Consider the following 6206-nt stretch of genomic DNA (forward strand, 5'->3'; position numbering starts at 1 on the left):
TCAATTTGCATTTTCACTCTCACAACAAGGATATCTTGAAAAGCATGTACGGAAGCTTGTGTCTCAATTGGGTCACCAGCAGCTGGGGTCCCTGAGAAAATGAAATAAGCACATTCCTGCTCACCCTTGTTAGACATGTACTGTGAGTAAAATATAACTTTTTTGTTTTTAAGCTTCTGAAATTGTGCGGTTCTTTGTCTAGTCCATTTCAACTACTATGATCCTACTGAAGTTTTACATTATATATTTTTGACTCTTAAGGATAACAACAATTTACACCTGTCACCCTTGCCAGGCCTCCTTCAAAGTGAGTTCAGCTCAATCCCTGAATATAAAAGGGCACGGGGGGAAGGGGGCCTCCACTCCAGTGCCCCCTGATTCCCAGCGACAGGACCTGGTCTCAGGACAGTGGTCACAACTGCAGAACATAGATCTGTTTCAAGAAAAGTTGGGAATGCAGACTTTCGTATGAGCCCCTATTCCAAAAGGTGGCAGTTTATTCACATTGTGGCAAAGACACCTTCAAGAGTAACATAAGTGGGTAAAGTCAAGGCCAACCGGGCCATTGCCTCATCCAATCTCTCTGAGGTGCGTGGGCAGAACCAAGTCTCAACTCTTCGCAGGACATTTCTAGGGTTTTTTTAAGCCTAAAGGACAGTATCTGTCTCCATTCTTGTTCTTTGGGATTTTTTCATCGTCGGATAAGAGGTTACGTACATTGGGGCAATCCTCTCGAGATACAATATTCCAGTTGCACCCATGTGATGATGACAGTGCCCCTCAGAGGGAGGGAGTCAACCGATAGGGAGCAGGGAATTCTGGAAAACAAAGCGATGACAGAGATGCTAAGCCTTTCCTTCACATGTCTGACACCCCTCTTCAGGAGGCCTGCAGGCCGGGCGTCTGCTGGACCTTTACCACTTGATGTCCTGGCAGGCTGCCCTGGGCCCTGCTAGGTGGTGTGCAGGGCCGCCTGGGCCCGGAAGGAGTCACCGCCCCCCCTCCCCCTTCTGGCCCAGCCACTCCTGGTACAGCTCCTGCACATGGGCGCTGGTCTCTGGGGGCCACACCGGGATGGCAACATAGATACCTTCCATCTGCCACAGCAGTGGCCTGTCTGCATGCCCGTCCTCCGCTTGGGCCTGGCCCCTGCCGCTTAGGCATCCCTGGCGCAGGCCAGGACCTCCACAAAGTGGGAGGGGAACTTGCCCCTCTACAGCTTCAGGACCACTTCTGGATGTTCCAAAAGCCATAAGCAGCCTCAAAGCGTAGCAGAACCTCTCCGTCCCTTTCAAGGGTGACCCCCTGGAAGTCTTTGTTCCTCAGGGTATGGTAGGTGAGCACCCCCACGTCCTCATTGAACAGCTCCTTGGCCATGTGCCTGAAGATGTATACCAGGTACCCGTCAGAGCTGGCACCTTCGTGGAGCCTCACCTCCTTCTCCTTCTTGTCTCCAAACAGAGTGTCCACTGCGGCATCGTTGGAGGCAAGGTCACTTTGCTCCATTATCTGGACAATTTCACCTGAGATTAACACGCAGTCAGCACCCTGGGAACTATGTAAAGCTGTGGGGACATCTTCTCAAAGGGCCTCCAGTTTCTTATCATAACCCGGGGCCACAATGACGTGGAAAATCTTGTCTGGGGACAGGTTCTGCCCTCTGCTGAAGTAATCCTTCACCAGAGAGCCCATCATCTGCTGGGGAGACTTGGCCGTGCAGAGATGGGGGTGATGGGATGACCCAGCACACGCTCTGCATATAGGTCCCAGCCGGGGCAGGCGGAGGTCAGCATGGGTAGCCGGAGCTCTTCCTCACGGCGCTGGCAGTACCAATGCACAAATTCCTTCTGACTCTCCAGGATGCTGAAATCCGCAGCTATCTTCATGTCAAAGACAGTGCACCCCAAGGCTTTTGAGAAAGCCGCAGAGTCTTCTGGATGCATCAGTGACACTGAGGCTGAATTTAGCAGCAAAATAAGGCAGAGATTGGACATAGGGACACTGACAGCACTTTGTACTGTGAGGTATCACATTTCTTATTAAGGTCGGAACACTGAAGAAGTCTTTGGTGTTCTGTTGAGAAACTTGAACTCCTTCCTCTGCAGTCACACAACTGTCACATGCCATGCAGTCACTCAGAAATACCTTGGCATCGGCCAGCTTATGGAATTCTCCCTTCTCTCCGTTCTCCTTGACTGTGGAATTCTCTTGGTCACCAGTTTTTGTTTTTTTACTACATTCCTTCTGTGTGCAGTGATCACACTTCATCTGGAGCAGGGCAGGTGGGGCTGGCTTGAGTGACCTGGAGGAAGCATGGGAAGAGCAGTCAGTCACCGCTGGTCGCCCCTGGTGCTGCTGGCGGTATCCTTTCTTCCTTGTGGAGTGTCTAGGGAGGGGAAGCAGCCGCAGTGCCCGAGGCCGAGTTCCAAGAGGCTGGCAGCGCTGTCAGGATCGTGCCAGCAGCGCTGGTCCATTGGTGCCTGGCTTGTCCTCTGGAGATTGTACCTGCAGGACTACTAAGGAAGCCAGTCCCCAGTTCCGCCCCGCCTCTGCCACCAATTGATTGGAGTCTGAGGGCTAGGAGGAGGGACCAAGAAGCCTGCCTTCCAGCTGCTCGCCAGTCCCCACTGTGCCACTCACTCCCACTCACTCTGGTTCCCTGTTAGCCATCCCCTGATGAATGGAGCCTGAGGGCCAGGAGATGGACCGGTCTTCCGGTCTTCCGGTCTTCCGTTCAGTTGTTATGGACCCTGGCTCTTTATATATATAGATAAGTGAGGCTATAGTGCACATTCTGGTTCATAATATAAAGAAAATACCATTTAGTGTGAGGTTTGTTTTAAGTAGTTTATGGATAATTTTCATCAGAATAAAACAAAAAATCTGTTCCTTTCCTACTTTGCCATAAAGGAGTTTAGTTTTTCTCTTTTTAATCCTCAGTAGGTTGTTAAATTTTATCAAAAACTTTTTTACATATATTGACTTGCAGATATAGTTTCTCTCTTTTAATTCTTCCATGTAGTAAATTATATTACTTGTTTTCTTAATGTTAAACCAGATTTACATTTCTGGGTTTAATTGAACTTTATCATCCTTTAAAATGTATTGCTAGATTTAGTTCAATTACATTTCATTTACTAGTAAATTTTGTCATTTATATTCTTGATCAAGATTGGTCCATGATTTTCTTTTCTCATATTTTTCTTGAGAGGTTTAGGTATCAAGAATATAAAATGAGTTAGAAAGTATTTCCTGAATGTCTCTCTGGAGAAGTATATGTAAGATTGAATGTATTTGTTCTACATGTATATAACTTGTGAATGAATAAATATTTACATAGTGAGGAGTATACTCAATTTTTTAATGATAAAGGGATATTGCAACTATACTAATATAAAAGGTATAAATGTCCAACTTTGACATTCGAAGCTCTCTATTGTCTAGCTCTAGGCTCTCTTTTCAGATCTGAAGCCTAAGGGAAAATCTTATTCTGAATTTCTTAAAGCTATACAATCATATATGTCACTTAATAATGGGGATACATTCTGAGTAATGTGTCCTTAGGTGATTTTGTCATTGTGCAAACATCATAGAGTGTACTTAACACAAATCTAGATGGCATAACCTATTACACACCTGGGCTATATGGTATAGCCCAGCCGTGGGCAAACTACGGCCCACGGGCCGGATCCGGCCCGTTTGGCTGTTCTATCCGGCCCGCGGAGCAGAAAGAGCGGAGGGTTCTCTTGCTCTCCCCTCCACTCCTTCACCAGCAGCAGTGTTAACATGGCAACGTCGGGAAACACGGCCGGCTGCAGCTCCTTCTTCTGAGTGGGCAGATTTATATCTGCCCATTCAGTAGAAGGAACAACCTCTCAATCTTCCAGAGGCTCCTTGTAATGCCCACGGACGGGTCCCCCAATATCACCCTGGGAATGCGTAGACACGTTATCGTGGTGATATAGGGAGACTCGCCCCTGGAGAGCACCGTATCAGAGCATTAGCTAAAAAGGAGACCAACAACACTGTTCCCACTGAAGTTGATGTTTTAAAGACCAAAAACCTTTCAACCCAGTCTACATTGCCATCTACATCTACGTCCTGGGCATAATTTGGAAGTTGCACTAAAGAAAATGTTTAATTTACTGTTTACACATTTTGTTCTTTTCTATTTGTTTTAGTTTTAAATTATTTTATTATATTTAAGTTTAATTTGAAAGGCTTTTGTACCTTTCCTTTGTTAGGCAATTTTATTTTGCCTTTGCCATCTTCAATATAAGGTATGTTATTGTGCTATGATTCCTCCATTTTTTGAAGTTTCAAATTATAATAATTAGTGTTTACATTCTTGTTAAAATGTTTGAAATGAATAAAACTATTGAAATAAAAAAAAAAAGACCGTACCCTTTTATGTAATGATGTTTACTTTGAATTTATATTAGTTCACACAAACACTCCATCCATGCTTTTGTTCCGGCCCTCCGGTCCAGTTTAAGAACCCATTGTGGCCCTCGAGTCAAAAAGTTTGCCCACCCCTGGTATAGCCAATTGCTCCTAGGCTATAAGCTTTGTACAACATGTTACTGTACTGAATACTATAGGCATTTGTAACACAGTGGTGTTTGTACATCTAAACATATCTACACATAGAAAAGGTACAATAAAAATTTTACCTTAAAGAAATTGATTTTGAATAATGATCAAATATATTATTGTATTTATTTTGTCTTTTCTCTTCTGGTCCATTGAGATCAGACATAACTCTTTCTAAACAAACCTGTTGGAAAGAAAATGACTGGAGTGTGCTACCTCTCTGGAGTACACCCGCATCTTTCCCTCACTGCTTCCTGCAGTGCATTACCTCTGCTTATTTCTCCTAAATTCCAAGGGCCCTTTTTTGGTTCCTTTAACTTGTCTCCTGAGCCCATGCAGACCAGTTGGCTCACCTCTTTCTATCATTGTGTATTTCTAAATAAACTTTTTTTTACAGTTAGGGGAAAAAAGAAAATGACTGTAATAGAAAATTTGAAATTTAGATGATTGAGACTTAGAATGGATAAGAAACTGTAACCTTATAGTAGCAACTTTTCCCAAGAAGTTCTTTTTACTTTCTTCCATCAAATAGATGTAGGGATTATATACTAAGAGGAGAATGACATTGAACAAGTAAGATTTGGAAAATTGCCCTAACCGGTTTGGCTCAGTGGATAGAGCATCAGCCTGCAGACTGAAAGGTCCCAGGTTCGATTCCGGTCAAGGGCATGTACCTTGGTTGCGGGTACATCCCCAGTAGGAGGTGTGCAGGAGGCAGCTGATTGATGTTTCTATCCCTCTCCCTTCTGTAAAAAATCAATAAAATATATTGAGAAAAAAGACTTGGGAAATTAATGCAATAAAATCTTTGAGAAATGCTTCCTCTCTGTCAGCTTTTATCTTAATTACTGTTCAATGCTCTTGGAATGGTAGGCAACATGGATCTTCAGACAGACTCCAAACAGTTGCTGTTAAATCTCATGATGCACATAACTGTTGGGGTTGGAGGTGTTGAGAAATAAATAGTTCTAAATGTTCAATACTACTATTTTTTAAGTGAGATTATTCTGGAGGATGGACAAAAATTAGGAGGCACTGGGACTAATTAGACCAGATATGTTTTCAATATTGCAAGGCAAGAAATGTTGAAGTTATGGACCATTTCAAAAGAGAGGGACACATATTTGAGGAGAGACCATGTTCTGAGTTTGTTGACTGCATGTGAGACTGAGGGAACTACACTGGTTTGATGTTCAAAGTGTTAATTTTCCTTGAGAGTACCGAGGTTGAAAATGTTGGTTGGATAAGAAAATTAGCTGAGAGTTAAACATATTAAGTTTATATCGTCTGGAGCTGGTCTTATGTATGATCAATTGGAATATATGTCAGAATTTCTGAAAAGAAATATCTGAACTTTCTGAAAAAAAATTCTTTAACTTGGAGTCAAAGGTCAAAATAGATACAATCACCAAGAGAAAAACATATATAAAGCAACCTTTATATGTTCCCCAAATAAAAGGGTAACGGAACCCTAGAAAACCTCAACATGAAAAAAGAAGATGAAAAAGGTAATGCAAAAGAAAAGTTATGCATGTTTTCCTTCAATGCCTTCTTCCTTCATCCTTCCTTTATGTAGTGATGTTCCCAGAGTTCCATGCTAAAGCCCTGTCCTT

The 6206-nt window shown here is 43.3% G+C and overlaps 1 pseudogene across 1 annotated transcript; it reads right to left on the reverse strand.

Moving 5' to 3' along the window:
- Positions 1-989: 989 nt before the first annotated feature.
- Positions 990-2268, reverse strand: LOC308255888 (nuclear prelamin A recognition factor-like; annotated as a pseudogene). Its single transcript has one exon. The product of its transcript is annotated as a nuclear prelamin A recognition factor-like (transcript).
- Between the last annotated feature and the right edge of the window lie 3938 nt (positions 2269-6206).

The sequence above is a fragment of the Plecotus auritus genome (assembly GCF_963455305.1).
Source record: "Plecotus auritus genome assembly, chromosome: 8".
NCBI classification, from domain to species: Eukaryota; Metazoa; Chordata; class Mammalia; order Chiroptera; family Vespertilionidae; genus Plecotus; species Plecotus auritus.